This window comes from Gopherus evgoodei, unplaced genomic scaffold (genome assembly GCF_007399415.2).
Source record: "Gopherus evgoodei ecotype Sinaloan lineage unplaced genomic scaffold, rGopEvg1_v1.p scaffold_69_arrow_ctg1, whole genome shotgun sequence".
NCBI classification, from domain to species: domain Eukaryota; kingdom Metazoa; phylum Chordata; order Testudines; family Testudinidae; genus Gopherus; species Gopherus evgoodei.
In genome coordinates, this window is record NW_022060090.1 from 350,762 (window position 1) to 363,914 (window position 13,153).

Sequence of the window (13,153 nt, forward strand, 5' to 3'; positions counted from 1 at the left end):
GGATGTTTCATTTTTGTAGTTGATGTTATGAATATTGGCTCTATGCTACCCATATTTCAAACTTGTGCCATAATGGGGGACAAAACAGCTACCTTGTTTACCAATAAATGGCTTTACCAATAAATGGAATCTGGGATTTAAACTCCCAATGATCACACTGTGTTTGGGATCCATTTGAATTCCTCTCCCAGGTCTTTGATACTCAGCTCCAGTCATAGCGACTCTGACAGAGGATTTTAAAGAAGTCAAAGCATCATCTGCAAGCACAGACAATGGAGAATGCTTCATCACATGACACTTTGAGAAGTGGATGGACAGAATGTGATGAAGATAAACTCTGCCTGGCTCAGACAAAAGGTTACAGTTGCGCAGTGATGAGGAAGGAGGGAATCTCTGAGTCACCCATCCACGGTTGGGTCTTCACAGTGCTCCCGAGCTGGAGAGTGAAGAACTCCCTCGGTCCCGCCGTGAGACTGAGGAATAGGAGGCCTGTCACCACCATTCCTGCATTCCTGGTGTCCAGCATCACAGAGGGCCTCCCTGCCAGCGACGAAACCCAACCGTCGTCTGGACTCCCCAGTGCTCCTCCTCAACGGCTCTAAATCAGCCGGACAGTGGAAGGTCCTGGGCATCACGCCGGCACGTGGGATCCACTGCACCTGAACAGTGGGGAAAGGTTTCTGTGCTGGAGCATCATTTAGTGTTTTCCAGTTTCCAAGGGAGGGTTTATGGGCCTGAGCGTTAAGCTCACAAAGCCAGTCACTGTTTCATTGTATTAATTGTTTGCATTTTCCTCTGTTCCCCCAGTTTTCTGTACCTTTATCTTGACTACCCTTATCTTTGTTTGCGCCAAATCACCTTGTCTCCTCTTTATTTTATTTACACCTCACAAGGAGGGAGGCAAAATCCACTGGTGATAAGAGACAGGAGGGAGTTGAGTTTGTATCTCCTGAGAAAAGGGGCTTTTTCCTTTCCTAATTCTCCCCTACCATTTCTAACGTTTTCCTTTGAAGCGTTGCCTTATTCCCCTGGAGGTGACAGAGAGGACGTGGCCACCTTCACCTCCGACAGTGAGATATTGGCTCAGCTCTTTCTGTATGCTGCTGTTGTCAGTCCACAAAACATCATCGATGGATGCAAGGCTGAGCTTACGCACCAATCCCCTGAAATATTTCAGTGCCCCAGAGAAATCCTGCCCCCGGCCATTGGCATGATCTGGTGGAGATTCAAATAGGAAAGGGACGGTCTGAATTGTCAGTGTGGAGAATGAACAACAATCAATAGCAAAGTCGTTAACCGCAAGCACTCTCTAACCATGCTCCAGCCGGAAGGGAAATGGGCAGGAACTCTTGCTGTTCAGCCACGGACACACTTACACTAATGCACAGCCAGGAGTGTGCTGGGGGAGCTGGTCTAAGCAATTTGAAGTGACAATTCTGTGAGAACAGAATCATTGTGTAGTGAAGCCCCTGTACATCAAGTAGTTGTGGCTGAGTGGTTAAGGCGACGGATGAGAAATCCATTGGGGTCTCCTTATGCAGGTTCAAATCCTGCCAACTATGGTAGCATTAGTGTGTGGTCATTGCTGTTGTCTTGGTGCCTGAACATCCACAGCGTCAAACTGCAGCCAGATCTAGTCTCGCTCTGCTCCAGCACTGTGGAATAGACAGTTGCTACAGTGAGTGGAGGGGTTTTCCATCCCTGTAATAGCTACCTTGACAGAACAATCTTCCCTTTCATTTAGCACTATGTAACCACGGCTTAGGTAAGATTAATGGTACTGGTACTGGTTTCACACTCTGAAAGACTTACTTGTTATCCCATCACCCTCCCATTCCCTGGGCCTTCTCGCGTGACCAGAGGGCAGCAAGACATGGAGTTCAAAGATGCAAACAATTTGATGTTTATTGGAGAAAATTTCCAGCAAGCAATGATTCCAATTTCCTTCCTCAGTATCCCCCTTCCCAGCTCTGACACCACAGAGCCTTGCCTGTGTCCCTGTTCCCATTCCCTGTTCCTATTCCCCACCTTAGCAAAACATAATTGCAATTCCCCTACCCCTATTCCCATTCCCCACCTTACTTCCTGACTGACTGCAGACTATATAGTAAAAAGTGAGTTCTGCTTAGCTATACCTTAACCAATCATTTTACTGATGTTTAACTAACTAATCCTAACATATTGTAACCTGATTATCTAACCAATTATACCACACCACCTTAATTAGTTTACATCCAACAAATTAATTATATAGCAGACAGAAACAATCACAGAACCAGACAGAGATTATACAGACAATAGGAAAATGGAGACTACAGTGATAGAACAAAGAAATGAGGATTTCACACCCCAGCTCTTGATAAGTGAACTGTTTCCGGACAGGATGCTATCACAGTAGAGGTTGTGGATGCTGGTTGCTTAACTGTCTGGCCCCCAGGGCAGGATTTTGTGGGTCATTATTACTTTCTCAGCATGCCAGCAACCATCTTTTGTTCACTTAAAACGTGAGCAGGGAGCTTCCAACACCGCAGAACTCATGGAGCTCCAGGAAATGTGTAACTTTAGGTCCGGATGAGTGTGTCTAAAAATCAGCTGTGCTGTAGAAGGTCTCTAGGAGTTGAAAGAGATGTGTCATCTCAACCTCCCTAAAGAGTGTCATCAAATATTAATGAAAACTAGGGTTGATAAGTCACATCCTTTGTAGCATTAGGATTGTGGACTGGTCTAAAGTGCCAATTTTAAGACTCTCTTTTCCTATCTCTTAGGTGTTCTGGTCTCTGCACAGAGATGTGGTTTCAAATCCCACTCCTGACATGACCATTTTCTTTTATCTGGAGAAAACGGCCTCACTTCAATCTCCTTTGCAGCAATAGAACACCATTTGCTTAGCTTTTCTATTCCAGTAGTTGTGAGAGAAGCTCCAAACCAGGGGGAAACAGTGCCTTTTCTCTCGACTGATCAATTTTTGTCTTCCTTCATTCCAAGCCATTTTCTCAGATACATCTGTATTTCCTACACTTTTTTGTTCAGCGTTCTTTGCTTTTATGAAACTTTGGGGTCATCATTTACTGCCACACAACTGTATTTATGAAGTGAAACAATATTTTTTGGATATTCTTGCAGTAGGGACTGGATACAGGCCTGGATCAGAATCTTCGTTACCAGAGCTAGAATTTCTATTTTACAAGAGCTATTTTTCTGCAGCTATTAGATTTCCAACATTGATTTCATTTTATACACATTTTGAGCATCTATTAAGGATAAATTCAACAAAAATATCACTTCTCTTTCCTCCACATCTGCATCGTGAAGGGGAGCATTCCGAATACCATACGATTAGCTAGGAAAGATCTTCTGTGGGTTATGGGTTACAAAAATGCTTCAGGAACCAAATACATGGGCGTTTTGCCAAGTTAGAAATCACTCAATGTGGAATTCTCTCCCCAAATCATCTGAGAAAATACTGACTTAAAGAATTGAACTACAGTGTGATCATATGCACTTTCTTCAGTTAGTTGGGGTTCTGCTGTTGTTCCCCATTTCCGAATGGAGATTTTCAATCACTGCTGTTTCTTTGTTAGCATGTGCAGTGAATTGGAGAGTTCTCCACTGTTGACAGAACTGCACTTGAACTTTCTCTGTGTCATCATGGAGGGGTGGGGAAAAAGCAAAGCTGAAGTGACAAATGACCACTTCCTAAAGTCCTAATTTCTCTTAAATTCTCCAAGAAATCTGAGCTACGTCCTATCAAACTGAACTAATATCCAATTGGGTGAGCAAACAACCTTCAGGAAAGATAGAAACCCACATCACAGAGAGACAGAATACATGACAATGAAAGCATCAAGAGAAATTCCAGAGCAGGTTACATCTGATTATTCCGAATCAGGGCAAGAGATTCTCCCATCACATTCTCCTCTAATCCATTCAAAGCAGCTTCACTCAGCACTCTCTCAATAGTCAGTTATGTTACTTACAATTTTGTAAATATCCTAGCATCCCCATAATGGGGAAAAAATAGTCCCCTTGCCAGAAGTGGCTTTACCAATAGATGAAACCTGGAATTTAAATGCCAAATAACCACACTATGTTTGGGATCCATTTAAATTCCCCTCCCAGGTGTTTGACACTTTCATCTCCAGTCATAGCGACTCTGATATAGGATTAAAGAAATCAAAGCATCATCTCCAAGCACAGACAGCTGAGAACTCTTCCTCATATGACACTGTGAGAGGTGGAGGGATAGAATGTGATGAAAATAAACTCTGCACAGGGAAGCCAAGAGGTAACAGTTCTGGAGTGATGGGGAAGAAGGGAATCTCTGAGTCACCCCATCTCCTTCCAGTGTCACAGAGGCTGAAATGACACTTTTCCTCCCTGCTCCTCTTTATTTAACTATAATATGAAAAATTCCCAATATAACTGCTCTTCAGCACAACCCAGAGCAACGTGAGAACAACTGGCAATGATACAATCTGTATCATCGGTGACTCTAACAATAACTTTGCAACAGGAGGAATGGTATAAGTGTGACGCTCCCTGGTTCCTCATAGGAAGGGCACACTCCAACTACTCATGGGATAATTGAGTTGATAGAAAGGACAAATGGGCCCGCCTCAAAAGAAGGCAAACTACAAAAGGCATAAATGGGCCACTCATCTGGACAAGCTGAGGGATAACAGTGCTGCAAACCGTTCAAACAGATTTAAAAAGTTATTATGTGGGAATCAGGAAAAGTATTAAAGAAAAAAATTGATAGCCCTAGAGGTTTTTATGGTGTTCATCGCCCTTGCAGATTCTCTGATGGCTAATATGGGCTGAGTGCCAAGAGAAGGTTTTCCCACATTCTCTGCTTTCATAGGGCCTGTCCCCTGTGTGGATTCTCTGATGCTGAGAAAGGGCTGAGCTGCTAGTGAAGGTTTTCCCACACTCACTGCATTTGTAGGACATCTACCCCGTGTGGATTCTCTGATGTCTAGAAAGGCCTGATCTATAAGTGAAAATTTTCCCACACTCACGGCATTCATAAGGCCTTTCCCCCGTGTGGATTCTCTGATGATTACAAAGGGCTGAGCTGCTAGTGAAGGTTTTCCCACATTCACAGCATTCATAGGGCCTTTCCCCCATGTGGATTCTCTGATGTTTAGAAAGGGCTGAGCTGCTAGTGAAGGTTTTCCCACACTCACAGCATTCAAAGGGCCTCTCCCCTGTGTGGATTCTCTGATGAACAGAAAGGGCTGATATTTGAATGAAGCTTTTCCCACACTGACGGCATTCATAGGGCCTTTCCCCCCTGTGGATTCTCTGATGTTTAGAAAGGTCTGAGCTGCTAATGAAGTTTTTCCCACACTCATTGCATTTGTAAGGCCTCTCCCCTGTGTGGATTCTCTGATGTTTAGAAAGGGCTGATCTTTCAATGAAGCTTTTCCCACACTCACTGCATTCATAGGGCCTCTCCCCTGTGTGGATTCTCTGATGTTTAGAAAGGGCTGATCTTTCAATGAAGCTTTTCCCACACTCACTGCATTCATAGGGCCTCTCCCCTGTGTGGACTCTCTGATGTTGAGAAAGGCCTGATCTGTAAGTGAAAATTTTCCCACACTCACTGCATTCATAAGGCCTTTCCCCTGTGTGGATTCTCTGATGTTTGGAAAGGTCTGAGCTGCTAGTGAAGTTTTTCCCACACTCATTGCATTCGTAGGGCCTGTCCCCTGTGTGGATTCTCTGATGAACATAAAGGGCTGAGCTGCTAGTGAAGGTTTTCCCACACTCACGGCATTCATAGGGCCTCTCCCCTGTGTGGATTCTCTGATGTTTAGAAAGGGCTGATCTTTCAATGAACCTTTTCCCACACTCACTGCATTCATAGGGCCTCTCCCCTGTGTGGATTCTCTGATGTTGAGAAAGGGCTGATCTTTCAATGAACCTTTTCCCACACTCACTGCATTCATAGGGCCTGTCCCCTGTGTGGATTCTCTGATGATTAAGAAGGGCTGAGTAGTCACATATGTTTTTTCCACACTCTGTGCATGTATTTTTTCTCTTTCCAATGATGATTTCCTGCTTTGTTGTGGTTTCCTTGAGATCCTTCTGAGTTCCTTGAGAGGAAATACGTTTACCCAATTTCTGTCCTGGCTGGTTTCCTTGCTCTCTTTCTGGTCTGTGCTGAATCTCACAGGATTTTTCCTCCTCATGACTCCTGAACACATTGCTTTTCGATCTTTGCAATAATGCTCTGTGTTTATCCAGTTGCTGAACATTTTTCTGCTGAGAATTCTGCTCCTCTTTCTCACATGTCATTGCATCACCTGCTATGAAAAAGACAGAAACCTCAAACAGGGATGAAAAGTGAAAAGCAAAACAAACTAAGTGCTGGAGGGAGGTCAAATAAAAATCACAAACTGAACTCCCCCATACTCTTCCCCAAAACAGGAGAGAGGAGGGGATCAATTTGGCTTTTAAATCCCATCCAAATTCTCAAGGGGAAGAGAGGAAGCTACTGCCTTGTGTCTGCTAGAATCTACAGGAAGCCATGAGCTATAGTTACCCTGAGGATATGACCCCTGCTGGCAACAATAATGAACTGAGAGACCTCTCAAGGGCTTTGTAGGGCATCCCAGATGTTTTCTTCAGGCACTTTCACACTCAGAGTTGGTTTAATGTTTCCTCACCTCTGCAGGGAGATCTCAGGGTCTGTTTTCCCTCTGAACCCTGCAGGTCTGAGACCCATGGCTCTTCCCCTTGTTCCAGCTGGGAGATCACATCAGGTTTGGAAACTGGAAAACCTGCTCAGATGAAAGAAGACAAAGGAGTTCTGTTGATTTCATCAAACTTTGTCATAAAAAACATTCTATTAATTTAACTTTAACACTTAGTGAGACCTGGTGTGCCTTGGCTAGTCCTCACTGAAAATGCCAAGACCAGGGCAAGCTGAAAAAGGGAGAGCAGAGGCTCCCCAAACTGGTGGTTAACACGGAAGTTAAACTCACCAACCAGTCACGAACTGTGCTTCTGATTCCCCACACTGGTTATCGAGAAATTGAAAAAAGAAATCACACGACCCCCTTTATTGCATTCTAGTTCTCTGACTCCCAATCAGCACCTAGGTCCAGCACAGTGAGAGGTTATTTAAAAACTCTGCTCACATAAACAAAGTGTTCTTCTGACCCCAGAGTCAGCCACATTACCAGGTCATTATGGGTTTGGATCTTACCCAAAATACTATGATGCCAGCCAATCCTTAGCACCTAAACTAAAGGTTTATAAGCAAGAAAGCATCTAAACTAAAGGTTTATTATAAAAGAAAGAAAGAAAAAGGGAGTTGTTAAATGGGAAAGCAGTCAGACACATTCAGAAATCTATACATCTGGTTCTTAGCAGTATTGGTGAGTTTCACGCTTGAAAGGCTCCCTGGTACACATCCACATTATTCAGTCCTTTGTTCAAGCCTTCAGTTTGTAGAGAAGTTGCTCTAGAGGTAGGAAGGGGGATTGAAGACAAAATGGAGATGATGCAGCTGCCCTTTATATTCCCTTTGCCAAGTGGCTTCTACTTCCTGTGTCCCAAACACAAGCTTCACAGCACATGGCATGGAAAAGCCTTGGAGTTCTCAGTACACAGTGTAATACAGCGTGGCCAGAGGGCAGCAGGACAGGGTTAGAAGGGAGCCTTATTCCCTGTAGAGGGAAGAAAGTTTGCTATAGATTAACTAGAGCTCCTGAAGCCAATTGGAGCACCTGCAGTCAGCCACCTGATAAAGACCCCTGCTCCAATCAGACAGGGAAGGAGTTGGAGCAGAAAGGATTGGTACTGGAGCAGAGAACAGTTTGAAGGGAAGCAGAGGAAAGTTTGGAGAAGTGCTGCAGTGGGCTAAGAAGTCCAAGACCCTAGATAAGGGGCACTTGGCTTGTAAAGAGGGAGGGCAGGAAGCCCCCACAAGCTGAAGGGCAGGAGCAGGAAGTAGCCCAGGGGAAGGAACCGCCAGTTCAAGTGGTTCACCACTAACCTCAGGGCCCCTGGGCTGGGACCTGGAGAAGAGGGTGGGCCCAGGTCCCTCCCTCTCCACTCCCCTCCTCAAGGACACTAGTGGGGTAATTAAAATACCAATTCAGAGGCAAGCAATGGCACCCTGAACCTTCCCCAAAGAAGAGAAAGCGTGAGACCCAGCATAACAGTACCGGCAATTTGCCACAGTATTTATAATAAAATAATAATAATATAGAGTGTCTCTCAATTCCATATAGTGTCACTTAATAAACCAGTGAATTCCCAGGACCGATTCCTCAGGTGTTTGAAGATGCCGAACACTCTGCTTGTGAGGGACTGTAATACCCACATATATGTTGGGAACACACAGACACACACTGTGCAAGTCTGTTCCCCTATGTTCACCCTTTTAGAAAATTATGATCAATTTTGTTCATAGTATGTGTCAGGGCTGAATCCCCACTCTATCACTCCGAGTGCAGAAAGGGGGGGCCCGACAGGATTCTACAAATTAATTTGTGCCACTCTAGGCTTGAATTAAACCCCCAAAGTTACAGCTTTTCTCTGACGTTGGCTTGGTAAATGCTGCCACCACCCAAATGCAAAAAAAACCCCAAACCCTTGGACCCAGGAAGGAGCACTTGAGAATTCTTCCCTCTGGGGCACCCTCAAGCCCTTTCACCTCCCCTCCGGGAAAGAGCTGAGAAAGAAAACAAAGGAAATTAGCTGTGGCTACCAGCTAATCAAACAACACACACAAACTTCTTAGGACACCAAAAATCCAATCCTGTTCTTAAAAGAGGTAAATTTTTTATTAAAATTGAAAAGGAAAACAATACATCTGGAACTTAGGCTTTTTGCTTATAGCTTTCTTGGGGGTTCAGCTTAAAGCTTACAAGCAAACAAAAGCATCTGAGACAGCACAGAGGAGATCCGAAAGCCAAAATAAAAAAAAAACCTGATTGTGTCTGTCCAAACATTCCCTATCCAAATAATTTCTTCTAGGTATGAAAAATGAATTTTCATACCTGCTTCAAGCCTTACACAGCATTGCTACTCCATGTCTCCTCTGGAGAACAGACAAAGGGAAAGTTACTTTCCCATTTAACAAAGTTCTAGCCTTTCCATTGGCTCTTTTGGTCAGGTGCCCAATATTTTTTTTTTAAAAAACAAAACTCTGTTGGCTTGTTAATCCTTTAAAGGTAAAGCAAGCAGAGAACTCGCAACAACAGGGATTTTACAGCCAACTGGCTGGCTGGGTGTTTATAAAAGGGAGATCCCTCCCCTCCCCTTCATTTATCACTGTATGGCTTGTGAGGTACCATTTGAAAAGACATAATCTACTGAATATCCTCCTGTTAAAATGTGTAGCAACATTGTATGTAAAGTTATGAGATTTTACAGTATGATGTTACTGAAAAAGCTGCATCCCTAACCCTAAGTTCCTCAGAGACAGCAAGGCAAACAGCTGGTCAAACAGCCATTCTCCAGGAGGGGGAAGGTGTGAAGATGACATTTACATTCCATCACAGGGACACTTCAAGCTCGTATCTATGACAGCCTGGCACCATGACTCAGCTGGGAACTGAAGTGGTTTCTAGTACAAAGGACTGAATTATAAAAAGAGGTGAGGAAAATGCATGGGACTCTCTCTCTCCCCTTTTCCTCTGCTCATGACAACTCCTGAAGAACTGAATGTGGGCGGCAGGGGCAGGTTAGGGGGAGCCCTGGCTGAAAGGAAAACCAGCCTGTCTCAGCAGATGGTGAGAGAAACATTTGTTATAAATCCCTTTTGGTTTGTTAGTTAAACATTAGTTTGTGTTTTATCTTGCTTTTCTTTCATAAACAATTCTGACTTTTATGCCTCATTACTTGTAGTCACTTAAAATCTTTTTGTCAGTAGTTAATAATTTTGTTTCCTTTTTTTAATCAAACCAGTGTGTTTGGATTAAAGTGTGTTGGAAACTCCATTTGGAATAACAAGGCTGGTGCATGTCACTTTCCACTGATGAAACAACAGATTTCATATGAGCTCCCATTCTTCAGGAGTGTGCTGGACAGTGCAAGATGCACATTTCTGGGGGAAGTCTGGGAGCAGAGAATTTTCTGGGGTTCTCCTGTGAGGTACTGTAATTTGTGAGTCACTGACTAGCAGCACTCAAAACTGTGTAGCTGGGAGTGAGTTACATGCTGGAGACTGCCTGTGAACTGCCCAGGAGTGGCTGCTCTCACAGTAGAGCAGTGTAAAAGGCACCCCAGCTTGGGGAACTGAGGGAACAGAGCTGTTCAACAGTCCAGATCGTACTGTGCTTTATGTCACAGACACTCAATTTCAAAAAGTCTCCTAAAACACACAAAGTAAATCCACGTCCCAGAAATTAGTCTCCCTGGCACTGCTTCTTGCTGACAGAGAGGTCCAGAGACAGAGAGAGAGTCCTGGGGAAGCTGGAAACATAAGCGTGGGGTTCAGTGGAGAAAGGGAACAGGAAGGGCAGGGATATTACTGAATGCAGGATCTCAGCAGTACTAGATGTCAGGATAACACATAGTGCAGCCCATTGGGAAACACAATCCCAACTATACATACAGAATGATGGGGTCTAAATTAGTTATTTCCACTGATTTCTATAAGGGCAATAAGATATTCTCTGTATTACTGTCTATCCCTTTTTAAATAATTCCTAACATCCTGTTTGCTTTTTTGACTTCCGCTGCACACTGCTGGATGTCTTCAGAGAACTATCCACAATGACAAAAAGATCTTTTTCCTGATTAGCCTAATTTTGCCCCCATCATATTGTATGTATAGTTGGGGTTATTTTTTCCAATGTGCATTACTTTACATTTATACATATTTGCCATTTTGTTGCCCAGTCACTTAGTTTTGTGAGATCTTTTTGAAGTTCTTCACAGTTTGCTTTGGTCTTAACTATCTTGAGCAGTTTAGTATTGTGACGTTATTGATATACTCTGGGACTATATGGAACATGGTTGCAACCAAGGTCCTGTAGTGGCACCAAATCTTATGTAAAGGGGGTCATATAAGGTGTCCAAGACCAGGTTATGGGTTGCTGGTTATAATTGTGGTGTCTATATGTATGTATCATTTTGTAGTTGAAGTTATGAGTATTGGCTCTACACTGTCTGTATTTCGAACTTCTGCTGTGCTTCTGGGAGACATCCCAGACAAGTTGGTGTTAGCTCTGCCTAGCATGCTTGATGGCCCATTAACGGCCATCAGCTATTCAACTGACCCATTGAGAGAAGGCAGATATGCCTTGTAACTCAAAGTATGCAGGGACTTGCCCATGTGACTCCAGACTCCATTTTGCTGTAATTTTCCACAGTAAGAACAAAGAAGTGTTCTTACACCTGGAAAAGCCTATAGAAGTCTGATGCCTCATCTCCATCTTGTTTTCAATCCGGCTTCTTACCTCTGGAGGAACTTTGCTACAAATTGAAGCTCTGAACAAAGGACTTACTGACCCATCCCAGAGGGGGATGTACTCCAGAGACTTGATTTGAACCTGCAGTTTCCTCCATCACTGCTACAAGCCTGAACTAAGAACTTTGCCATTACTGCATATAATTGATTCCATTTAACCAATTCTAGCTCTCCTCTCTATCTTTTTCCTTTTATGAATAAACCTTTAGATTTTAGATTCTAAAGGATTGGCAACAGCGTCATTTGTGGGTAAGACCTGATGTGTATATTGACCTGGGTCTGGGGCTTGATTCTTTGGGATCGACAGAACCTTTTTCTTTTATTGGGTTGTTTGGTTTTCATAACCATTCATCCCCAGGACGAGTGCACTGGTGGGGATACTGGAAGACTGGAGTGTCTAAGGGAATTGCTTGTGTGACTTGTGGTTAACCAGTGGGGTGAAACCAATGTCCTCTTTGTCTGGCTGGTTTGGTTTGCCTTAGAGATGGAAAAATCCCAGCCTTGGGCTGTAACTGCCCTGTTTTAAGCGATTTGTCCTGAATTGGCACTCTCAGTTGGGTCCCACCAGAACCGCATCTCCACCTCACCTGACTGTTTACTCCTTTCTCCAGATCATTTATGAATAAGTTGAATAGGATTGGTCCAAGGAGTGACCCTTGGGGAACACCACTAGTTACTCCTCTCCATTCCGAAAGTTTACCATTTATTCCTACCCTTTGTTCCCTGTCTTTTAACCAGTTCTCAATCCATGAAAAGATCTTCCCTCTTATCCCATGATAAAATAATTTATGTAAGAGCCTTTGGTGAGGGACCTTGTCAAAGGCTTTCTGGAAATCTAAGTACACTACGTCCACTGGATCCCCTTGTCCACATGTTTGTTGACACTTTCAAAGAACTGTAACAGATTAGTAGGACATGATTTCCCTTTTACAGAAACCATGTTGACTTTTGCTCAACAATTTTTGTTCTTCTATGTGCCTGACAATTTTATTCTTTACTATTGTTTCAATTAATTTGCCTGGTACAGATATTAGACTTACTGGTCTGTAACCGCCAGGATCGCCTCTAGAGCCCTTTTTAAATATTGGTGTTACATAAGCAATCTTCCAGTGATTGGGTACAGAAGCTGATTTAAAGGACAGGTTACAAACCATAGCTAATAATTCCCCAATTTCACATTTGAGATCCTTCAGCCCTCTTGGGTAAATACCATCTGGCTCCGATGACATGTTTCAGTTAAGTTTATCAATTAGTTCCAAAACCTCCTCTACTGACACTTCAATCTGTGGCAGTTCCTCAGATTTGTCACCCACAAAAGGTTTGGGAATCTCACCAACATCCTCAGCCAGGAAGACTGAAGCAAAGAATGCATTTAGTTTATCCGCAATGACTTTAGAGTCTTTAAGGGCTCCTTTTGTATTTCAATCGTCCAGGGGCCCCACTGGTTGTTTAGCAGACTTCCTGCTTTTAATGTACTTAAAAACATTTTATTACCTTCTGAGTTTTCGGTTAGCTCCTTCTTCAAACTCCTCTTTGGCTTTTCTTATTACATTTTTACACTTAATTTGGCAGTGCTTATGCTCTCTCCTATATACCTCACTAGGATTTGACTTCCACTTTTAAAAAGATGCCTTTTTATCTCTCACTGCTTTTTTTACATGGTTGTTCAGCCACAGTGACTCTCTTTTAGTTCTTTTGCTGTGTTTTTTAATTTGGGGGATA

General features: G+C 43.4%; 1 protein-coding gene and 1 pseudogene across 1 annotated transcript in view; one reads left to right on the top strand and one right to left on the bottom strand.

Annotated features, from left to right (window-relative positions):
- The window catches only part of LOC115643738 (zinc finger protein 660-like), a 579,185-nt gene that overhangs the window by 328,189 nt on the left and 237,843 nt on the right, over window positions 1-13,153 (top strand). The gene's annotated exons all lie outside the window — the stretch shown is intronic.
- The window catches only part of LOC115643745, a 54,022-nt pseudogene continuing 45,819 nt past the window's right edge, over window positions 4,951-13,153 (bottom strand).